The sequence below is a fragment of the Malus sylvestris genome, chromosome 10, assembly GCF_916048215.2.
Source record: "Malus sylvestris chromosome 10, drMalSylv7.2, whole genome shotgun sequence".
Lineage (NCBI taxonomy): Eukaryota > Viridiplantae > Streptophyta > Magnoliopsida > Rosales > Rosaceae > Malus > Malus sylvestris.
Window position 1 is genome coordinate 41,254,387 of NC_062269.1, and position 24,803 is coordinate 41,279,189.

General features: G+C 41.1%; 2 long non-coding RNA genes across 6 annotated transcripts; one reads left to right on the top strand and one right to left on the bottom strand.

The window, feature by feature from the left end:
* Window positions 1-994: 994 nt before the first annotated feature.
* On the top strand, window positions 995-10,501 carry LOC126585204 (uncharacterized). 4 transcript variants are annotated; one of them, XR_007610353.1, is made up of 7 exons: window positions 995-1,405; window positions 1,489-1,648; window positions 1,754-2,579; window positions 3,517-8,112; window positions 8,196-8,355; window positions 8,461-9,286; window positions 10,224-10,501. It is a non-coding gene; the product is annotated as an uncharacterized LOC126585204 (long non-coding RNA). The 4 variants fall into 4 exon arrangements; XR_007610354.1 differs by lacking the exon at window positions 995-1,405 and having other exon boundaries at window positions 1,433-1,648; window positions 8,461-8,529; window positions 9,228-9,286; XR_007610355.1 differs by lacking the exon at window positions 995-1,405 and having other exon boundaries at window positions 1,433-1,648; window positions 1,754-1,822; window positions 2,521-2,579.
* A 10,495-nt stretch (window positions 10,502-20,996) lies between these two features.
* LOC126585214 (uncharacterized) lies at window positions 20,997-22,539 on the bottom strand. 2 transcript variants are annotated; one of them, XR_007610371.1, is made up of 3 exons: window positions 21,939-22,539; window positions 21,577-21,855; window positions 20,997-21,401 (listed from the first exon to the last, which is right to left on the bottom strand). It is a non-coding gene; the product is annotated as an uncharacterized LOC126585214 (long non-coding RNA). The 2 variants fall into 2 exon arrangements; XR_007610370.1 differs by having other exon boundaries at window positions 20,997-21,855.
* Between the last annotated feature and the right edge of the window lie 2,264 nt (window positions 22,540-24,803).

The window sequence follows — 24,803 nt, forward strand, 5'->3', positions numbered from 1 at the left end:
CCTATTCGCAAAGGCTATGGCTCTCAGATCAATGGGGTTTAATTGGAGCCTGATTATATTGTTTATGGACAACACGTAATAAGCTTCATTTTGACGATATTCGACCTTCCATTACTTGTATTGTTCGCTCAATCAATTGTAACTCCTTGAAATTGATTTGCTGAGCAAGGGAAACATGAAAAATTATGTGGAAGAACTTTGTATTCTTCTCGCTATTGGTTTGTCTGGTCATCATGCCAAGTCACCTCGTGTTATTGAAGTTTTATGGAAACCACCTTCTCTACATTAGGTCAAAGTGAATACTGATGGTGCAACTCATGGATTACCGGGATTGGCTGGTACTGGCAGTATCTTTCGTGATCATTTTGGTTCATGCGTAGGGTGTTTTGCTACTTCTTTATGGGTGACTATCTCTTTTGAGGCTGAATTGCATGTTGTAATTCATGCAGTAAACTTAGCTTGAGAAAAGGGTTAGCGTTCCCTTGGGATTGAGTGTGATACATCCTTGACTGTTCTTTTCAATTATGCTTCTCATAATCGTGTTCCCTGGCGTTTGAGGGTTCGTTGGTTGAATTGTCGAGCGTTGCTCTCTTTTATATGCATAAGAGTTACACATATTTTTCGCAAAGGGAATCAAGTGGTTGAATGTTTGGCAAATTTTGGAGTGGACCATCATGGGGTTTATTGGTGGGACTCTTGTCCTCCTTGTGTTATTGCTACGTATCATCATAATCTTTCTCTTCGCCCTAATTTTCGATTTTGTTAGGATGGGTTTTACTTTGTTTTTTTTGTGACTGGGTTTTCGTGTTTCAAAAGTTGTTTTTAGCGGGTATTGGCCTAGTTTCCCTGCTTGTATTACTTTTCTTTTTTTTTTTCTTCATATTATTAATAAAATCTAGTAGAGAGGGGATGGGTGGGGGGTTTCTGCGGGCAACGGTTCTTTCTCATTCGGGAGAGGTTTGGTGTTTCGCACATGACTATTGACGAAGAGCTAATGTCACAGCCCGTTCCAAATTATTATATTCGTGGCTGTGAATGGACGAAATTGCCCTTAAGAAATACTAAATTTGTGAAGCTCAGGTTGCTAATTATCTAGGTTCCTAAGTTTGAAAATAAAATGGAATTTAATAAGGATGGAACTTAGATTTTTAGGTTAAAATGTTAAAGTTTGGTGTTTGGAGATTGGAATAAGGACCACGTGGGATCCCCACATCCCTCAAAACCCTCCTCATTTCCCGTTCACTGTCTTTCTCTCTCCTCCTTCACGATTTCTCACTCTCTCTGTCTCTCTCCTTCGAACTCACACGGACCACCACCAAAACCATCCTAAATCTATACCAACGTCAAGTTTGAGACCACCATTGGAATCCTGAGGACTTCACGATCACGTTGGTATCCATTTCAGGTAAGTTTTACTTCGGAAAACCTAGATTTTAAACTCCCCATGAAAGTGTACTGTTCATGAGCTTTGAATTGGTTGATTTTTAGGACAATCCAAGCTCATAGTGAGCTTAGTGAGGTCCCAAGGAAGCTCGGAGTGCTTCGTTGGAAGTTTTTGGACGTAAGAACACGGAGATCGACAAGTTCAAAGTTTGGCCGGAGCTTTCGAGGCTTTTTCCGGCGAATCCCCGGCGAGCTAGGAGTCGAGGTAGGTATCAATCTCTTCGTCTCGTCAAGTACTACAACTTTCCTTTTTATTTCACTCAATTTCGTTGAGTATTGAAGAAGTTATACTCATTTGAAAAATACCCAGTTTCCGGCGACCTCCGAGGCTTTCGAGGCAGTTTCCGGCCAAACCACGGCGAACTAGGTGTTGTGCAAGGTACCATTCTCTTTGTCTCTTCAAGGGCTACAACTTTCGTTTTTGAATCACTTGATTTCGTTGAGAAATGACAAAGTTATGGCAATTTGAAAAACTGTTCAGAAAACGGCCGCCGGAAAAACCAGTCCGGCGACCCAAGGAAGAAGAAGGTGCTACAGTAAAAATAAAAAATAAAAATAAAATTATTTTAAAAATATGTCGACGTCCGTGACGTCGAGTAGATCACTGTGGTATATTCATATACCTAAATTGAACACCGTATGAGAAAGTTATTGAAGATTGTTGGTTAGGTGTTCAAATAACGTTTTATAGTTTTCACATTTAGGTGAAAATGTGAATTGATGATCCGACCGTTGGATCATCACCAAACTTTGATACGTTATAATACGTAATATTTGAGGATTATTGGAACTTACGGATTGGGAATCCGAGTTACGGATCTTCCGGAATTGGAATTGTAAGTCCATAATATAAAATGTTAACCGTCACTTAGTTTTGGAAATTGACGGAAATCCAACCGTTGGATGGTAATGAAATTTTAGGATGTTATCCTAGAGATATATTGTGGACCTCTGGAAGTTATGGATTTAAAATCTGAGTGGCAGATCTTCCGGATCGAACTACGTAGTGACGTATTTTATATAAGTTAAATATTCTATCGATATGAATTCTGAGGTTGGATTTGATTACTATTCTAGGCGGCGATCGTCGTGACGCCTTGATGTGTGGTGCTAGGGAGTTGTTGGATGAACTCCAGGTGAGTGTGCAGTTTTGTTTTCTGTATATATATATACTTGACGTTTCCCAGAAATTGAATTGAAATGAAAATATGTTTAAAATGAAATGCATATGAGTTATGTGGAAAAACGGGAAGTGAAATACCATGCATAGAATTGATATGAAAAGTATATAGAAATGTGAGTTGAAATGCCATGCATGAATTAATATATGATGCATATGTATGAATTGGTGCGGTGGACGCACATGTAAGAATTGATTTATGATGCATATGTATGAAATGGTGCGGTGGACGCACAGATGAGTATTTAATTACTGTTATGATGATGATGATATATATTGAGCTCAAATCCTGCACCATGGTTTAGTGCTTATAGTATTCACCGCATCGCACGCTCGCCTTGGATCCAAGTAGATGCTAGTCGTACAGTCCACGCGGAGTGGGTACGACAGACCAGTCGCGAGAGTGTTAGTGAGATTCCGACTGGTGGGTGACCTTAGATTATGTGCACAGATGATTTATGAGAAGCACTAGAGCGTAACTTGCGTGCAGAAGGCCGGACGGGTCACAGAGGTGACTCCGGTAGAGTGATAATGATAGATTTTGAGCTCTAGGTTCAACCGTATAGGGCTATTAGAGGGCCTACGGTTGATTACTTTCTTGCACCTGATATGATTATGTTGATGCATTCATACCTTATTACTGTTGAGATGATGTGGCATGGCATAATTAATATGAGAAATGTTGAGATGACATGGCATGGCATGATTGATAAAGAGATAATGTTGAGATAGTAAAAATGAAGTTTTGAGAATATATATGTATATTTATATTTTACATTTCTGGGAAAGTATACAGGTTTTACGGAGAGGGGTTACAACGTTTTGAGAAATGTTTGGATTTGGAAAAGAATTGTTTTACTGACCCACTCAATTTTGGTTTTGCGCCCCTCCAGGTTCAGGAATCACAAAGGTGTGGTGACTACGAGGAATTCGACGGTGTTCTGACAGATTGGACAAAAATTAGGACTCACCTTCGGGTGTATCAATTTATAAATTGTATAATTAAAGCTTCCGTACTGTGCAAATGGTTACGTCACTCTCACGTGACGGCCAGCATGCCCTCCTTCGGGACGGGGTGTGTCAGTTGGTATCAGAGCATGGTTGCAATCTTGGACATCTTGAGAAGTTTATAGTGAATTCTGTCAGAACTACACCGCCTCGTAGCAAACCACGTAGTTAGAGGAATTTAGTCTCCCTGATTTAGCGGTTTGGGGGAAACTATTATTATGGTGATTCAGTATATTATCAAAATGGACATTTTAAGACGGGTTATGAGTTCAATTTGAATCACCTTATGAAATGATGAACCTGAGGGAGCGGAGTGACGGTTTAACCAATTGGAAAAGATGTTTCAGATTATGCAAGTCAAAGGAAATTTCCTTCTGACAGGTGGGTCGAGACGACTACCTGGTTTTGGGTATGAATTTGCATCCTGGTGGAAACAGGAATGTTAATTGTTGTCACCAGAGGAATCAGCCGATTTAAAATTTTTTAAGGAAAAGTTTATCCCTCCGGCATTTATTGATGGTAGTAAACAAGAGTTTACAAATATGAGACAAGGAAGGTGATGATCGAGGGATATTATAGAAAGTTTTCAGACTTGCCTCGTTCCATCCAGATATTGTTGTTAATTTGGTGGAGGTGTTATGTTGTTTTAAGCTGGGTGGCAAAAAGGGAAGTGGTATTTTGGGTGACCACTATCCATTGTAGTTCTTATCAGGAGTATGCTAGATGTTGTTGAGCCTTGAGGACTCTGAGAACATGAGCAACGAGAATAAAGAAGAATAAGAAAAGAATGGGAATTAAAAGAAGACAATAAAGTTAATGATTCGTCATATCAAGAATATCGAAGGATTCAGAGCTTCGAAAGAAGTGAAGCTAGAGTTAATTCTTCCAGCTGAGGTTTTAATGTCGCTGGTCAGAGTAAAAGTGATGGATATACTGGTAATCCCAGATATTTGAGACAAGGTGTCTCGAGTAAAGGAAATGTACTTTGTGCAACAGGTACAAAATTAACACTTTGGGAAATGTGAAATTAATGAATGTGTTTATGTGAACAGAAGGGACACAGAGTTGTGAATCGTCCCTAGAATCAGTTGTACTCAACAATTTTCCATGAAATCATAGTGTCGATTCAGCAGAGTTATGGATTTAGTAGTTTGGTCGGATTGACCGTGAGTACAGAGATATTTGATGAGTTATATGTTCAGCCGTACGGACCATGAGAAATGGATTTGACTGACACATGAGAAATTGGTGAGTTATAGGCTCGGCCGTGCCGACCACGCGGAGTGGATCCGGCCGACGTATTATTGAGATAAGAGTTGAATCAACCGTATTGGTCATTCTAGTTGACTTCGGCTGATATATTTCTTATTATGTATGATATTACCTAGAGAGTGGTAAATAAATGTAGTTGAGACGAGTGTATGTATTTTGCATTGAGTGACAAAATAGTAATGTTATATCTTTGTGAGTGGTTGCCTACTTATCGAGACAACGATGATTTATCAGTATTGCGGGCTGCAGACCGTAATATTAATAACTCATTCGTGGATTCGTTAAGCAAGCAAACCGGTAGGTTATTTTATGTTAGTGTTGTACTTATTTAGAATGTTCAGTATTAATAAAGTATGTATTGTGTCGGTTAAATTATTTCCATTAGAGTGGTTGGTTATAATTGTGACTAAATGGATTGTTACGGGAAACCAGTCACTTTCCATCGATCTGGATGACCAGAGATTACTTTTGTAAGTATGCAAAGTGAAGTGAGTTCAGCCATTATTTATGCTGTGAAAGCAAAGAGATTGTTTTGAAAGGCTGTCAAAAATACTTAGCTCATGTGGTGCTAAATGATGTTGTTTGGAGTAGTGTGAATAATGTCGAAAGGGTTAGACTTTTCTTGATGTCTTCTCTGAAAGTATACCTGGATTGTCTTCAGGCAGAGATATGAGGTTCATTATTGATTTGTTGCCAGGTATAAATTTATGTTAAAGATTGGTTCATGATGAGTTAAGGGAATTGGAAATTCAGTTGAGAGAATTGGTTGATAAAAGTTTTATTCAACCTAGTACAACACTGTTGAGGAGCACCAGTTTGTTGGTGAGAAAGAAAATGGACTTTAAAGACTATTCCTTGATTATAGATAATGGAGTCGGGTAACGATTGAGAACCGTTATCCATGGTGATGTACTGATGTTTATTTAACCAGCTCAAAAGTAATTGCGAAGATTCAAAGATTGAATTGAGATCTGGTTACTACCAATTGAATATTATAAGTGACGTTGATCATAAGATGGTTTTCTGGACTTGTTATAGTTTTTATGAAGTTTGGTGATGCTATATGGATACTCATGCTGTTTTATGAGTTATTGGATGAAGTATTCCAATAATGCCTTGATAAATTGATATCATTTCCATTGAAGATATTCTGGCATATTCTGAGCCAGAGCAGAGTATGTAAACGTATTAAGTCAATGAAGCAAAGATTGAGAGAACGTTAGTTGTATGCTAAGTTTAGCAAAAGCTAAAGTTAAATGGATCAAGTGGCATTCTAAAATTTGTTATGTCTGCTTAAGGTATTCAAGTGAATCCTTAAAGGATAGCAGAAATTGAGAATTTGGAACAACCACGAGTCGTAATTGAGATTTGGAATTTCTTAGCTTACCAGGCTATTTTGGATGGTTGTGAAAGAATTTTTAGTCATTGCTTTGTCATTAACGAGACTGATGAGAAAAGAGGTTATGTATGAGTGGGAAGGAATTGTAAGCAAAGGATTCAACAACTGAAGTATTTCCTCACTCATGCACGTATTTTAATATTCCCAGAAGATAGCGATAATTATCGGTATATGGTGATGTTACATTAAATGTTCTTGGATATGTACTAATGAAAATGTTAGGGTGATTGCATACGTTTCACGACAAATGGAATCTCATGAGATGAATTACCCTACTAGTGATTTGGAAGTCACGATTACCATCCTTGCTGTGAAGTTATGAAGACATTATATTTTAGTGAGAATGCAAGATTTTACAAATCAAAAGAGTCTTCAATATCCATTACTTGGAAGGATTTTGATATGAGGCAGCGAAAGTGAATTGTATTGCTTAATGAACATGATTGTACGATCAGGGTGATCGTAAAGTTTGTTCTAGCTGAAGCACTTGATAAGAAGACTGCAGTAAGAATTAATATCTGGTACGCTTGCCAAGATTATCTTCTTGTGGATTGGAAATCAACTAAAGTAAAGTTAAGAATGAAAGATCGAGAAGAAGTTATACTTGCTAAGTTTCAAGTTAGGCCTTTTGGTAAGGTCGTACTCGAGACTCAAATGGTATGTGGATACAAGAAAACAAAAAGTATGTGCCTAATGCTGAGGATTTGAAGCAAGCAAATATTGGACGAAGTTCACTGTTCAACTTCTGCAATATTCCGAAAGTAATAAGGTTTATCATACCATTCGACATTTTTATTGGTCAGCAGATTGAGGCAGAAAGAAATAAACCTTTGGATTGAGACAGCTATTTTCTGTTTCGAAACGGAAATGGAAAGAGAATTGGATTACGGAACTGCTAAGTTTCTTAAGTATGTTGGTTGCGCAGTTTCCGAAGTGAAGCCATAAGGTTCATGAAGTGTGTCATGTGTGTGTTTTGTTGACTTGTGAATGGAATATTTCTGGGTAGAGAAAGATTCGATCGAGAAAGAGTTTTAGTAGACCCTGAGACTATGGATGAGTCTCCTCAAAGTATTCAGGTGATTAAGTTAACCTAAAAGTAACCAGGAATGACAAAAGACATCAACAGATGGATATGCCATTAATCGAGTATATAAGGTAAATGGTTTTATATTTTAGAAGTGTTCACCTTAGAAAAGTAGAATTTGGATTGGAAAAAGAAGGTCCTGAGAGTTAAGATAGAGTAAATGGTAAAAGTTTTGTGAAGGAATCATTCAGTGGAAGAAAATTACGTGGGAGAAAAAGAATCGAATGAAAAAAAAACTTACCGAGGTTGGTATAAGTGTTGATGAATTGGTTGGTTGCTGGAATTTCGGGGACGAAATTCTATAAGGAGGGAAGATTGTCACAGCCCGTTCCAAATTATTATATTCGTGGCTGTGAATGGACGAAATTGCCCTTAAGAAATACTAAATTTGTGAAGCTCAGGTTGCTAATTATCTAGGTTCCTAAGTTTGAAAATAAAATGGAATTTAATAAGAATGGAACTTAGATTTTTAGGTTAAAATGTTAAAGTTTGGTGTTTGGAGATTGGAATAAGGACCACGTGGGATCCCCACATCCCTCAAAACCCTCCTCATTTCCCGTTCACTGTCTTTCTCTCTCCTCCTTCACGATTTCTCACTCTCTCTGTCTCTCTCCTTCGAACTCACACGGACCACCACCAAAACCATCCTAAATCTATACCAACGTCAAGTTTGAGACCACCATTGGAATCCTGAGGACTTCACGATCACGTTGGTATCCATTTCAGGTAAGTTTTACTTCGGAAAACCTAGATTTTAAACTCCCCATGAAAGTGTACTGTTCATGAGCTTTGAATTGGTTGATTTTTAGGACAATCCAAGCTCATAGTGAGCTTAGTGAGGTCCCAAGGAAGCTCGGAGTGCTTCGTTGGAAGTTTTTGGACGTAAGAACACGGAGATCGACAAGTTCAAAGTTTGGCCGGAGCTTTCGAGGCTTTTTCCGGCGAATCCCCGGCGATCTAGGAGTCGAGGTAGGTATCAATCTCTTCGTCTCGTCAAGTACTACAACTTTCCTTTTTATTTCACTCAATTTCGTTGAGTATTGAAGAAGTTATACTCATTTGAAAAATACCCAGTTTCCGGCGACCTCCGAGGCTTTCGAGGCAGTTTCCGGCCAAACCACGGCGAACTAGGTGTTGTGCAAGGTACCATTCTCTTTGTCTCTTCAAGGGCTACAACTTTCGTTTTTGAATCACTTGATTTCGTTGAGAAATGACAAAGTTATGGCAATTTGAAAAACTGTTCAGAAAACGGCCGCCGGAAAAACCAGTCCGGCGACCCAAGGAAGAAGAAGGTGCTACAGTAAAAATAAAAAATAAAAATAAAATTATTTTAAAAATATGTCGACGTCCGTGACGTCGAGTAGATCACTGTGGTATATTCATATACCTAAATTGAACACCGTATGAGAAAGTTATTGAAGATTGTTGGTTAGGTGTTCAAATAACGTTTTATAGTTTTCACATTTAGGTGAAAATGTGAATTGATGATCCGACCGTTGGATCATCACCAAACTTTGATACGTTATAATACGTAATATTTGAGGATTATTGGAACTTACGGATTGGGAATCCGAGTTACGGATCTTCCGGAATTGGAATTGTAAGTCCATAATATAAAATGTTAACCGTCACTTAGTTTTGGAAATTGACGGAAATCCAACCGTTGGATGGTAATGAAATTTTAGGATGTTATCCTAGAGATATATTGTGGACCTCTGGAAGTTATGGATTTAAAATCTGAGTGGCAGATCTTCCGGATCGAACTACGTAGTGACGTATTTTATATAAGTTAAATATTCTATCGATATGAATTCTGAGGTTGGATTTGATTACTATTCTAGGCGGCGATCGTCGTGACGCCTTGATGTGTGGTGCTAGGGAGTTGTTGGATGAACTCCAGGTGAGTGTGCAGTTTTGTTTTCTGTATATATATATACTTGACGTTTCCCAGAAATTGAATTGAAATGAAAATATGTTTAAAATGAAATGCATATGAGTTATGTGGAAAAACGGGAAGTGAAATACCATGCATAGAATTGATATGAAAAGTATATAGAAATGTGAGTTGAAATGCCATGCATGAATTAATATATGATGCATATGTATGAATTGGTGCGGTGGACGCACATGTAAGAATTGATTTATGATGCATATGTATGAAATGGTGCGGTGGACGCACAGATGAGTATTTAATTACTGTTATGATGATGATGATATATATTGAGCTCAAATCCTGCACCATGGTTTAGTGCTTATAGTATTCACCGCATCGCACGCTCGCCTTGGATCCAAGTAGATGCTAGTCGTACAGTCCACGCGGAGTGGGTACGACAGACCAGTCGCGAGAGTGTTAGTGAGATTCCGACTGGTGGGTGACCTTAGATTATGTGCACAGATGATTTATGAGAAGCACTAGAGCGTAACTTGCGTGCAGAAGGCCGGACGGGTCACAGAGGTGACTCCGGTAGAGTGATAATGATAGATTTTGAGCTCTAGGTTCAACCGTATAGGACTATTAGAGGGCCTACGGTTGATTACTTTCTTGCACCTGATATGATTATGTTGATGCATTCATACCTTATTACTGTTGAGATGATGTGGCATGGCATAATTAATATGAGAAATGTTGAGATGACATGGCATGGCATGATTGATAAAGAGATAATGTTGAGATAGTAAAAATGAAGTTTTGAGAATATATATGTATATTTATATTTTACATTTCTGGGAAAGTATACAGGTTTTACGGAGAGGGGTTACAAGGTTTTGAGAAATGTTTGGATTTGGAAAAGAATTGTTTTACTGACCCACTCAATTTTGGTTTTGCGCCCCTCCAGGTTCAGGAATCACAAAGGTGTGGTGACTACGAGGAATTCGACGGTGTTCTGACAGATTGGACAAAAATTAGGACTCACCTTCGGGTGTATCAATTTATAAATTGTATAATTAAAGCTTCCGTACTGTGCAAATGGTTACGTCACTCTCACGTGACGGCCAGCATGCCCTCCTTCGGGACGGGGTGTGTCAGCTAATCTTGCCTAATCCGTCTCTACAAATTATATATAAAAATAAAAAAAATAAAAAATAAAAAATAAAACAAAATTAGAAAGAGAAAGTTATGATTTAGTTTGCCATAACTATTTATAGAGATCAAAACAAATACACAATCAAATATACATAGAAATTTTAAAATTGTTGGGATCATAAGCAATCAATTACCCCAAGCAAGTTTGTACTTTAAAATAACCACGAACACTTGCCCAAGAAAACAACGTCCATATTATTTGCCAAATTCATATCGGTAAAAAATCAAAATTGCAATGTTGGAAAAAATAATTGAAACTTTGCAATCTGAAAAGTCACGGCAGATAGTCTTTGTCGAAGAGTCTAAAGTCAAGCAACTTTAATTTTCCATGTGGAAAAGTTTCTCACTAGATATGTCACTATCTCAGTCAAATTCGTTGAAGAAACGTAAACGAATGGGACGAACTGACCAAGAAATTGTATAAAATTTCGAAAGAATTTAAGTATAAAATTATAATAACATATGATACGATGGAGACGTAAGTGCCAAAAGGGTACCATATAATATATTATTAAACATGAATTTTCAACAATAATATAACAACAACAAAGTCTTTTTCTACTAAGTGAAGTCAATTGTATGAATCCTATAATTTCATTGCGCTCACATCTTCTGTTAGATTTAAGTATTCTAAGTCTTTTTTTGGAGTCTCTTCCAAATTCTTTCTAAGTGAAGTCAGTTGTATGAATCCTAGAATTCATTGCGTTCACATCTTCTGTTAGATTTAAGTACTCTAAGTCTTTTCTTAAAGTCTCTTCTAAAGTCTTTCTAGGTATTCCTCTACCCCTTCAACCATGAACCTCTGTCTCATAATCGCATCTTCTAACTGGAGCATCAGTAGGCATTCGTTTCACATGTGCAACCTACCGTAACCGATTTTCTCTCATATTTCCTTCAATTTTGGCTACTCCTACTTTACCTCGAATATCCTCATTCCTAATTTTATCATTTATCTTGTGCCCACACATCCAACGAAGCATTATCATCTCCACTACACCCATTTTGTGTACGTGTTGATGCTTCATTGCCCAACATTTTGTGCCATAAGGCATTGCTGACCTTATTGTTATCCTATAAAATTTAATTTCCCTTGAGCTTCAGTGTCATACGACGGTCACACAACACGTCGAATGTACTCTTCCACTTCATTCATCCAGCTTGTATTCTATGGTTAAGGTCTTCATCCAAATCTCCGTTCTTTTGCAAGATAGATCCTAGGTAGCGAAATGGGTCGCTCTTTGGTACTTCCTGATCTCCAATCCTCACCCCTAACTCATTTGAACCTCCGTTGATTTGTTGCTGATAAGACTTGTTTTGTTGATCTTAGATAAATATGATTTATGTTTCTTCCCTTACTAAAGATTTGAATCCTTGAAACAAAGAAACTTGACAATGTATGTTAAACAACATCAATTAGCTTAAAAAAATTTCACAATGTGAGCCAATTTTTTTTGTTATTAAACAAAGAAGTTGATATCCACACACTCCTTTTAACTTCTCACACACTCTTCTAATTTTTAAACGTCGGATCAGATGAATTGAAGAAGATCGAATAATAGAAATTAACAAGGGATGTGTGAATAGCACACCCCTAAACAAATGCGTGTTCAAATTAACAAGGAGTGTGTGAAGATCAAAGTAAAAACGGGTGTGTGGATAACACACCCCTAAAAAATGATTGCTATTTTATTATTTTTTTTAAGCCAAGCTTGAAACATATATGTACAAGAAGCGATGGGAAAAAAAAGTAAGGTTCTAAAAAATGCTAGGCGCTAGTTGGGTGGCGGGTTGGTGCCCAGCGCCTAGGCGGCTAAGTGGGGTCTAGGCGGACGCCTAAGCGAATTTAGGTAAATTTCTTATATATTATATGAATTAATTAAATTTACTATATCAAATGTAAATAATTATTAGATAATATGTTATTTCTTATAGAAGAACATACATATGTGAATGTTTTATGTACATATATAATATGATTGCCTAGGAAAACAAACAAACAAAATATTATCTAAATAATTTATAATTTATATAACCTTTATATATATATATATAATATATATATCTCAAACTTTTCAAAATATATAATGCCCACGTAGTGGGTGCCTGAGTGGTTTTCATGATTAACACCATTGAATGACCCTTCAGTAGCCATCTACCTCACCTCTGTCACATCACCCAAGGTGGAATTCATAATTAACCTATATCTCTTCGTTGGAGGTGAATTGTCTGCCCTCTTATTTCCGTACTCTTTTAATCTCATCCTATTTGTATGATCACAGTTAAATCACGTTAATATTTTAAAATTAATTTTTTTTATAAAAATAATAAAACAAAAAGTAATAGGAATATAAAATGTTAATGTGGCTTAACTGTGACTACACAAAACAAGAGGGGATGGGAAGAGTATGGAAATGGGAGGGCAGACAATTCACCTCCCCAATTTCTTCTTCTTCACCCTTGAATAACCTATCCATATACCTCTTCGTTTTTTTTTCTTCGCTCTTTCACCTTTTCAGAACCTCAAAATTGGATCTCAAAACCAACTTGTGCCACCACATATTGAAATGATAGGGCAAACAAACTTCTCTGGAAGCCTGACCCCATTTTTTTATCAAAGATTCAAAACACAACCAAAGACACAGAGAGAATCAGATCATCTAGAGATTGGTGAGGCCACAGTTGAACAAACCGGACGACTACCGATTTCCAAAAGATTCTCTCTCTCTCTTTCCCTCTGCATTCTCTCTTCCCTCATCTTCACAGAGACGAGCTGCAGAAATTCGCCTAGCTCTGCTGCTACGTACGAGATCAGGAGTTGTAGATCCGTTGCAAAAATTACAGCGAGTTTTGGATTTGCAGTGAGATTCAAACCGCCTAGACTACCACCTAGCGCCGCCTAGCTCGCCTCAGTCCTCCCTGCCTAAATGAACGTTGTTTGTACCATACTTGACCAATCCCGAAACTACCGAGCACCGGCCAACGCTATACTGTCAAGGACCCAGAAGAGTTCCCCTCCGACCAGGAGGCCAATCACTACTCGACACGTGTCAAGATTAGAAGCCAATCAGAGCGCAGCACGTGTCGACATCAAGAACCAATCACAACATGACACATGTCAATGTGACAAAGCTACAAGTTTTTCTATAAATAGGGGTCATTCCCCCACAATATTGCCTAATGCCATTTTGTGTTAAATCATTCACAAGAACTCACTAAATTGAGAGCTTGATCCTTTGTACTTGTGTAAGCCCTTCACTACTAATAAGAACTCCTCTACTCCGTGGACGTAGCCAATCTGGGTGAACCACGTACATCCTGTGTTTGCTTCTCTGTCTCTATTCATTTACGTACTTATCCTCACTAGTGACCGAAGCAACCAAGCGAAGGTCACAAAACCTGACACTTTCTGTTGTACCAAAGTCTTCGCTGATTTTGTGCATCAACATTTGGCGCCGTCTGTGGGAAACGACACTTATTCCTACTCTCTTCAGCTGTGTCAAGCTGGTTTCTATCATTCGTACACTTTCTTTTGACCAGGCATCCCTCTCCAACATGGGAAGCGAAGGAAGCCACAGCACACAGAATGACACCCCCCTTGCACATAGTGCGAAACAACGAAAGAAGGAAGGAAAACGAGTTCTTCTTCAAGCTAAAGTCGATGAGTTGGAAGCTCAGAACAACAAGATAGCAATGAAGAATGAGGTCCTCCAGGAGCAATATGAGAAGCTCTTCGAGACACTCCACGAAGCTAGGCAAGCTCAGACACGCGAGCTTGTTGCCCCCGTGGAAGTCAACCATCAACTGGGTGCCCTCCAACATGGAGGGTCACATGCATTCGACATAGATATCCCTGATAGGGAACAGATTACCCCTCGACTTGATAATCAACATGAGGCTTCTCTTAACCCAGTTGCTTCGACCCGAACCATGAGAAGTGGAGGGAGACACCTCTTTGCTGAAGGGGTAGAAGGATCGAAAGCCGTCTTTCGCGATTGTCGGGATTTCCTGAAGCAACGTCGAGAGAATTCCATCCATATAAGCTCAAAGATCAATGACCCAAGGATTTCTGAGAGACTCGGTCCCCTGCCACGGCCCGAGCCGGCCACCAATTTGGGGAAGGGGCAACAAGTCCTAGAGAGACATGAGGGTACAGGGGACTCAGAGGTGTTCCGACAGACATACCCTGGAAGCCAGTACAACGAGTCCAGGGAAAAATCACATGCCCTTGATCAAACCTTCCTAATTCCAAGAGGAGATGGAGATTTACGAAAGAAAGCTCCAGTGGCACATAACTCCGCTCAGGACCCCCTTGTCCTACAACTTATTGAGGAAGTAAACAAGTTGAAGGCTGAACGTCAGGCTGAAATACCTGACTGGAACCAACCCAGGCCTGGCCCTCTTACAAGGAGGATCCTCAACACCCCCCTTCAAGCAAAGACAAAGCAAAAGCTTGGCTTGCAACTTTATACTGGAAAAGAGGACCCGATTGAGCACCTTAACCTCTTTGAGTCCACCATGGCATACCGGATGCACACCGACGAAGAGCGATGTCTTCTCTTCCCCTCCACCCTCTCTGGCGGAGCTCTAAATTGGTATTGTCGTCTTACACCTGAGACGGTAGACTCATTTGAGGAATTGAGGAAACTATTTGTTTCCCAACACATTTTCCAAACCGATCGCTTGCACTCTGCAGATGACCTGTACACTATCCGCCAGAAGCCAGACGAGTCATTACGTATGTATGCTGGCCGCTTCAGCCATGAATACTCCCGGTGTGCCGAGGCAGACGACAAGACTGCCCTCAAAGCCTTCACGGCAGGCCTACGTGATTGTTTCTTTAAATACATGATCAATGCCAATACTTGGAAGACTTACTCTGAGGTGATGGCGCAGGCTTATAACCATGCCTCCGCCGAGGCAAAGACATATCAGGAGAAACCCCCTACAACCATCCTTTATCAACAAGTGGGAGGTGGAAGCCAGACTCACCTAAATGAGAAGACCTCGACTTTCCAAACAGCAGTGGCACCTCCCCATGCCTTGCATAATGCTTCGCCGAATCAACAGACATATCAATTTCAAGGCAAGAGGAAGGATTTCCATCCTCACCACTCTCATTTCAGTAAAAAGAGTAAGGGACACTATCCCGATAACCAAGGGTATCGCCACAATAACGCTCGCCCCCAGGCAGTCAATGCAGTGGGTCAAACCCGCGTCAAGATACCCCCTACCCCAAGGTATGAGACATACACGCCCTTGAATGCCACATGCGCGGCCATTTACCCCAGCATAGCTCACCTGATACCAAAGCCAAAGCCGAGGCACCCAGATTACACGCCCCCGAATAACGCGGGCATGTTTTGTTGCTACCATGAGCATAACGGCCATGATAGCGAGAAATGTATCATCCTCCGTGATCGTATTGAAGCTTTGGCACGAGAAGGAAAAATTGATCAATTCCTCCTTCACCCTCAAAGGGATAACCGTAACCAACGCCAGGTGAATGTCATATATTCCATAAGCGGCGGCACACCCATATCTGAATCTTCCAATAGGGCCATGAAAAACAGTGAACGAATTCTGAGGCCTGGTCACCAAGTGTTTCACGTGGAAGACATCAGGGGAGGGAAGTATCAAAAGCCTAACTGGGATCCGATATGTTTCTACCCTGAGGAAGAAAGAGGCATCATCTACCCTCATAACGACCCATTGATCGTGGAGGCTCACATAGCCAACTTTGATGTTCGACGAATCCTCGTAGACACAGGGGCTTCGGTCAATATCATGTTTGCCGAAGCTTTCAGGGCACTCAGTGTAGCTGAACACTTGCTCGATCGCTCGATTTCTCCTCTGATAAGCTTCTCCGGTGATATCGTGCAACCCTTAGGGAGCATACATTTACCCTTTACTATTGGTACAGGCCCTTACACGGCTACCATTACCACTAACTTCCTAGTGGTTGACTGCCCAACGGCATACAATGTCATCTTTGGGCGCACAGGCATCAATGATCTCAAGGCTATGGTATCCACGCATATGCTGTTGATGAAATTTCCAACCCCCCATGGCAACGGCTACATCAGAGGAGATCAGCTTAGTGCACGATCATGTTACAACACTTCAGTTAAGCAACAACACTTGCCCGGACCCAAGGAAACCCTGTCTGTACATGACCAAGTCACAAAGACCAGCTTAGATGAAGCGAACTTGGATCTTCCTGATAGCAACAATCAACCCGATGATCCTCGAGATGACTCTTTCACCCAGCAAGCCCAACCTGCTGAAGAGTTGGAGAAGGTACCTATCTCAAGAGATTATCCAGATCGCATGGTGAAGATTGGCACCACATTGTCACCACCCCTTCGGTTAGCATTGATATCTTTTTTGAAAGAGAACACTGAAGTCTTCGCCTGGTCATACGAGGACATGCCAGGTATCTCTCCCGATGTCATCTGTCATCGTTTGAGTATTGACCCCAAGATCAAGCCGGTGAGACAGAAGCGAAGATCTTATGACGCTGAACGATACGAGGCAATGAAAGCAGAAGTTGAAAAACTCAAAGGCATAGGCTTTGTCCGCGAAGTCAATTACCCGACATGGGTAGCAAATGTGGTCCTTGTTAAGAAAAATCCGACCAAAGAAAGTCTTTTGCTTCAAAAGGTCTTGTGGAGAATGTGTGTTGACTACACCGACCTAAACAAAGGGTGTCCGAAAGATAGCTTCCCTCTTCCTCTTATTGACAGACTTATAGACTCTACGGCCGGGTGTGAACTCCTGAGCTTCATGGATGCTTACTCAGGATACAACCAAATCCTCATGAACCCTTCGGATCAAGAACACACAGCCTTCACTACCGACAGAGGACTATACTGCTACAAAGTCATGCCTTTCGGCCTAAAGAATGCAGGAGCGACTTATCAGAGACTAGTCAACTCAATGTTCGCCGAGCAGATTGGGAAGAGCATGGAAGTTTACGTTGATGATATGTTAGTCAAGAGCAAACATGCTGACCAACACATCACCAACCTATATGAAACTTTCACTATTTTGAAGAGGTATCGAATGAGGTTAAACCCCAACAAATGTGCCTTCGGCGTAGGCTCTGGCAAATTCTTAGGTTTCATGATTAGCCAACGAGGCATTGAAGCTAATCCCGAGAAGATCAAAGCAATCCTCGACATGAAGGAACCGGTAACTTCAAAGGACATCCAGAGCCTTACTGGCAAGGTGGCAGCCTTAACCAGGTTCATTTCTAAGGCCACAGACAAATGTGCTCCCTTTTTTAAAGCACTTAAGGGAAGTAGGAAGTACATTACATGGACTGATGAATGTGCCGAGGCATTCAAAAACCTCAAGGAGTACATGAGTAAAGCCCCTCTACTCTCCAAGCCCGAGGTAGGAGACATTCTCATTATCTACCTATCGGTATCAGCTTCAGCCGTAAGTTCCGTTCTCATTCGAAAGGATGGGAATATTGAGCGACCTGTCTACTACGCTAGCAAAGCCTTACAAGATGCGGAGACACGGTACTCTAACATTGAGAAATTGGCTCTGGCATTGGTCATGTCTGCTCGAAAACTCCGCCCTTACTTCCAAGCGCACTCCATCATCGTGCTTACCAATTATCCTCTTCGACAGATACTCCAAAGTCCTGACACTTCAGGGCGAATGATCAAATGGGCAATAGCGTTGGGTGAGTTTGACATCTCCTACCAACCAAAGCCAGCTGAGAAGGGCCAAGCAGTGGCAGACTTCATTGCCGACTTCACATATCCGGTTGACATTGCTTCTACACCTGAAGCAGTGGCTTCATTACCCCCGGAAGCTCAGAAGATAGAACCAACAACCCCAGCATGGAGTCTGTATGTTGATGGCTCATCCAACCAACAGGGCTGTGGAGCGGGACTAGTCTTGACTACGCCCGACAAAGTAGCAATGGAGTATGCTCTTCGTTTCAAATTCAAGGCATCAAACAATGAGGCCGAGTATGAAGCCCTTCTAGCAGGATTACGTTTGGCCAAACACCTCGGGGTTAAACAAATTGATATTTTCAGTGACTCCCAATTAGTGGTCAACCAGGTTACCAACAACTTTGATGCTAAGGACAGCTCCATGGCAGCATATCTTGCGCAAACACAACTTTTGCTCAAGCACTTCCACTACCAGATCACCCAAGTTCCTCGAGCGGCAAACAGTCATGCAGACGCCCTGGCTCGCCTCGCCTCAGCTGTGGAAGACAAGATTGGAAGAAAAATTCATGTCGAACTGTTGGCAACACCAAGCACCATGGCCGCAGAAGTATGCAACTTACAACAGGGGGATAGTTGGATCACCCCGATCTATAATTTCCTTGCTCATGGCACCCTCCCAAATGATAAAGTCCAGGCTAAGCAAATTCGATACAAGTCTACCCGCTACCTGATCATCAATGATCAACTCTATAAGCGAGGTTTTAGCCTGCCATACTTAAGGTGTCTTACGCCTGCCGAGGCGGAAATCGTCCTTCGGGAAATACATGAGGGAGTCTGTGGAGATCATGCTGGATCTCGGTCCCTAGCACACAAGACTTTTCGCCAAGGATATTACTGGCCAACACTCCACCAGGATGCCATCAAAGTATCCCGCTCATGTGACAAATGTCAACGATATGCAACTATTCCTCATTCCCCTCCAGAGCCTCTTACTCCTATGATCAGCCCTTGGCCCTTCGCCCAGTGGGGACTTGATTTGATCGGCCCAATGCCGGCAGGGAAGGGCAAAGTCTGTTACGCAGTCGTTGCAGTGGACTACTTCACAAAGTGGGCCGAAGTAGAACCCTTGGCAACCATTACTGAGGCAAAGATAGAAGACTTCGTGTGGAAGAACATCCTTTGTAGATTCGGCATTCCCAATGCGATAGTCACTGACAATGGGCGACAGTTTGACAACAAGAAGTTCAGGTTGTTCTGCTCTAAGTTCAACATCAACTTATGCTTTGCCTCTCCAGCTCATCCCCAGTCTAATGGACAAGTTGAGGCCATCAACAAAATAATCAAGCGCACTTTGAAAACCAGCTTGGACAAAGCTAAAGGCTGTTGGCCAGAATTTGTACCCCAAGTTCTTTGGTCATATCGCACTTCATATCGGACTTCAACAGGAGAAACTCCATTCTCACTTGCCTTTGGCACAGAGGCGGTTGTCCCTGTTGAGCTCGAGCAAGCAACATTCCGAGTCCAGAACTACATTCAAAGTGAAAATGACAAACAACTCACCCTCAACTTGGATTTAGTCGAGGAACACAGAAACCAAGCTCACTTGAGGAATGTCGCCTACAAGCAGCGCATCTCCAACTATTATGACTCTAGGGTCAAGCTTCGTTCTTTCAAAATAGGAGACTGGGTCTTAAAGAAAAGATTACTCTGCGACAGAGTCCCGAGTGAAGGCACACTTAGTCCAAACTGGGATGGACCGTATGAAGTCATTGGCATCAGTCGCCCTGGCTCTTACACACTTAGAAGCTCCGATGGCAAGACCCTTGGCCATCCATGGAACGCTGATCACTTGAAGTACTACTACAAATAGACTCACGATGTACAAGTGTTGAGCTATAGCCGTTCGGCATCCTATGTAATGAAGGCCATTTGGCAATGAATTCAATAAAGAGTCACTACAAAACAAGCAAATGAAGACCGTGTCAAGCGCCAAAAAAAAAAAAAAAAAAAAAAAAAAAAAAAAAAAAAAAAAAAAAAAAAACAACTTCATCCAAAAAGCTTCACCCGAAAAGCTTCACCTCCAAAGCTTCACCCACAAAGCTTCACCTAAAAAGCTTCACCCAAAAAGCTTCACCATCAAAGCTTCACCTAAAAAGCTTCACCCAAAAAGCTTCACCTAAAAAGCTTCACCCAAAAAGCTTCACCATCAAAGCTTCAACTAAAAGCTTCACCCAAACAGCTTCACCCGAAAAGCTTCACCTAAAAAGCTTCACCCAAAAAGCTTCACCCGAAAAGCTTCACCTAAAAAGCTTCACCCACAAAGCTTCACCTAAAAAGCTTCACCCAACAAGCTTCACCCGAAAAGCTTCACCTCCAAAGCTTCACCCACAAAGCTTCACCTAAAAAGCTTCACCCAAAAAGCTTCACCATCAAAGCTTCACCTAAAAAGCTTCACCCAAAAAGCTTCACCTAAAAAGCTTCACCCAAAAAGCTTCACCATCAAAGCTTCACCTAAAAAAGCTTCACCCAAACAGCTTCACCCGAAAAGCTTCACCTAAAAAGCTTCACCCAAAAAGCTTCACCCGAAAAGCTTCACCTAAAAAGCTTCACCCACAAAGCTTCACCTAAAAAGCTTCACCCAACAAGCTTCACCCGAAAAGCTTCACCTCCAAAGCTTCACCCACAAAGCTTCAACACCAAAGCTTCACCTACAAAGCTTCAACACAAAACCTTGCTCCAAATAAACAAATTTTGTTCACAAAACCCAAGATGCCCTTGAACTTGTACAAAAACACTTGGGTAAACATAAACATTTTTTGTTTTACACCCACAAGGGCCCAAAATTTTCCTTCTTATTTATTCACTTATATATGTTCCCAAACATATTATAATAGATCCAACAACAAGCCAAAGTCCCAAATTTCATAATGGACAAAAGTACAAGCAATTCATCAATAATGAAGGTGCTACAAAAATTGGAATCTGCTCCAAAATAGAAATCCAACCCAAGAGACTTTTTCTCTCTCTCCCTCTTCCGCCTCCTTTCATCTATCAAATTTCTGCAACCTCTGCTCTTCTCCAATGGAGCTGAATTTTGGACACCCTATAGTTCTTGAGCATATGAACAACTTTCAAGAAGGAACCATTTCTGTTTGAGCGACGGAAATTAAAGTGTTGAAGCTCCAAACATGATAGTCGGCTTCTTGCAGATTTCGAAGCTGTTGTGATGTTTCGAAGATCTGGAAATATTTAACCGTTAGTTCATCCTGAATTTTTGATATGTTATGAAAGAGTCGATGAGGAACAACTTCAATGAAGAAAGCATACCGATCTGAACAAGAGAAAATGGAGTTTCGAAGCTCACAACAAATCTGACGGGTTGACAGACAAATAATAACCAGTCATTCATCATACCTGAATTTCTTGAGTTATACAGCTCCGAGGGATCTCAAATTTGGATATGTTGTAGTTCACAAGCTGAGGAACAACTTCAATGAAGAAAGCATACCGATCTGAACAAGAGAAAATGGAGTTTCGAAGCTCACAACAAATCTGACGGGTTGACAGAAAAATAATAACCAGTCATTCATCATACCTGAGTTTCTTGAGTTATACAGCTCCGAGGGATCTCAAATTTGGATATGTTGTAGTTCACAAGCTGAGGAACAACTTCAATGAAGAAAGCAGACCGATCTGAACAAGAGAAAATGGAGTTTCGAAGCTCACAACAAATCTGACGGGTTGACAGAAAAATAATAACCAGTCATTCATCATACCTGAGTTTCTTGAGTTATAGAGCTCCGAGGGATCTCAAATTTGGATATGTTGTAGTTCACAAGCTGAGGAACAACTTCAATGAAGAAAGCATGCTGATCTGAGCAAGAGAAAATAGAGTTTCAAAGCTCACAACTAATCTGACGGGTTGACAGACAAATGATAAACAGTCACTCATCATACCTGGATTTCTGGAGTTGTACTGCTCCGATGGCTCTCCAATTTGGATATGTTGTAGTTAAGGAATTAACGAACAACTTTCATGAAGACAACTTTGTGATTCGACCTACAGATGATGGTGTTATGTTGAAAAACAATTCCGGTTGTTAGGGGAAATGAAAAACAATTCCACCAAAGAAACATCATTATGATGTTTCATCATTATGGTGTTTTCATCATTATGATGCTTTCATCATTGTGATGCTTCCATCATTGTGATGCTTCCATTATGATGTTAATGCACCAACGGTTACACCTTCTGCAATTCCACTTATTCGGGCCTAGCAACCTTCATCAACAAAATCTATGAAGAAAAAGTCCGGGGCTACCACTTAGAAAACAAAAGAATGAAGTTTTGGTACTTACGACATGGACTATTAGCAAGACACCTCATTCGTCAACTCCCTCGACTAGAGACTTGGGGGACTCCCACCATATGCTACTACGCCTTGGTACTCAAAAGTTCGTGACTACTCAGTGACTTGGATTTTTCAAGTCTCCAACCGAGAAGTTTTCCTCACTCGGGAAATTAAGGGAACACTACCTCAAACTACATGCTTCACTCACAAAGCTTCAACAATACAGGTTTCAACAAAAGCAAAAATTCAAAGAACTTTATGAAGAAGGCTTTGGTGTATTTAACACAATATGTTGAAATGAAGCAAAGCTTATTTATTAATATTTTCGATAAGCCACAAATATGTACATATACATGAGTCAAAATAAACAAACAAAAGGGAGCCTTCACAAAGGTTGCTTAGGGGAAGTCTCAGCAGTCGGTAGAGCCCCAGAAAGAGAAAGCACCGGAGGGTGGTTATCCGGAGCCTCAGTACTTGACAAAACCCCAGAAGGAGGAGGCATTGGAGGTTCATCATTTGAAGCTTCATTACCAGGTACAGCCCCAGAGGACGAAGGCAATAAATGCCTTTGGAACAAACCCACAAACCGCTGATGATCAAGTAAAACCTTACCATCAGATTCCTTCATCTGGTCAAGCTTCCTCTTCATGTTTGTAGCATAGTCATGGGCGAGCCGGTGCAACTGCTTATTCTCATGCTTGAGCCCTCTAATCTCCTGTTTGAGACTCATCACTTCAGCAACCAATGATTCAACTTGGCGGGTTCTAGCAAATAGGCGTTGGGCCATATTAGACACAGAACCTGCACACTGAACACTAAGAGCCAGAGAGTCCTTAACAGCCAACTCATCAGACCGTTTGGAAAGTAGTCTGTTATCTTTGGGAGTGAGAAGGTTCCTGGCCACCACTGCAGCGGTCATATCATTCTTCATCACAGAATCCCCAACGGTAAGAGGACCAGTAGGGGATATGAAGGATGGGCGCCATATGTTGTCTGGAGAAGGCGTGGCTGTCTCTTCTCCAAGGTTCAAGTCAAAACGACGGTCAGAGGGTCCAGACATTTTCAAATGTGTTGAAGAAGGAAGAGGTCAGACAAATCAAGATCTTAGAAGTGCAAGAAATGAGCTTCTACTGGTAGAGATTCAAGTGTGCTGTGGAACTTAATGCCAGCCTCTATAAAAATCTGCACTCGACGGAGCTTCAGAAATCGAAGAGGCGTTTGCTTTCTCAAAAGCTGGGCTGCTCAGAGACCACGAGGGCCGATCTCAGAAATCGAAGAGGCGAATGCTTTCTCAAAAGCTGGGCTGCTCAGAGACCACGAAGGCCGATCTCAGAAATCGAAGAAGCACCTGCTTTTGCAGCCTCGTCAGCACCTGTCACATGCACAATCAGCTTTGCGGAAATTACGGGCAATCTGTCGAAGATTTCTGGTGAAGTAGAAAGCACGTGAATCTTACTGATCAATCACCGCTCTCCATATGCACCATCAACTCCTCGGGTACCACATATAACTTTGTCAAAGATCTCTGACAAAGTTTAGGCACGAGAATTTCGAAGTGCCAGCTACCCTACTATTACCCATAAGGGTAAAGGAACAGCACCACTGCTTGACAACTGGAAAGTCCCTATGTGTGTCGACCTCCGTGTTTTGTGGCAAGACAGGTTGGCAAGAACGACCAACCTTTATTCACATTCGAGAAAAGACTCCCAACATAATTACTTTCTCAAAAACCGGAGTAGCACCGCTTTCCGAATCTCGAGAGTCAGATCTTCGACGGGATTGCTTGTTCGAAAACCGAAGAGGCACAACTCTCAGAACTTCGAGAGCCAGATTTCCTTAGATAAAGCTTGTCTGTAATCTCCACACGTAATATCAGCTTTCCAGATACCACATACCACTTTTTCAAAGTGCTCTGACAAAATTAAAACACGTGAAGCTGGCAGCTCCCACTACATTGCTGTGACCAAGAAGGGTAAAGGAATAGCATTACTACTTGTTATTGGGAAATCCCTATATACATTGACCTCCCTCCTCAACGGACAGGCAAACCTGCAAAAATGCTCAACCCTTTCTCGCATTCGAAAAGGCACCCTCAACATAATCTCTCGAAATACTCAGCTTTATTTCCCCCCGATAATACCTCAGCAAATAAGCCACACCAAGAACAAGAGTATCTCATATCATCAGGGTCGAAAGCAAGAGTATCCCATATCATGCTTTCTCCCTGTCTTTGTCTTTGTCCTTGTCCACACCTGCAGGACAAGGAGAAAGAGAGCAGTCAGTCGGAAC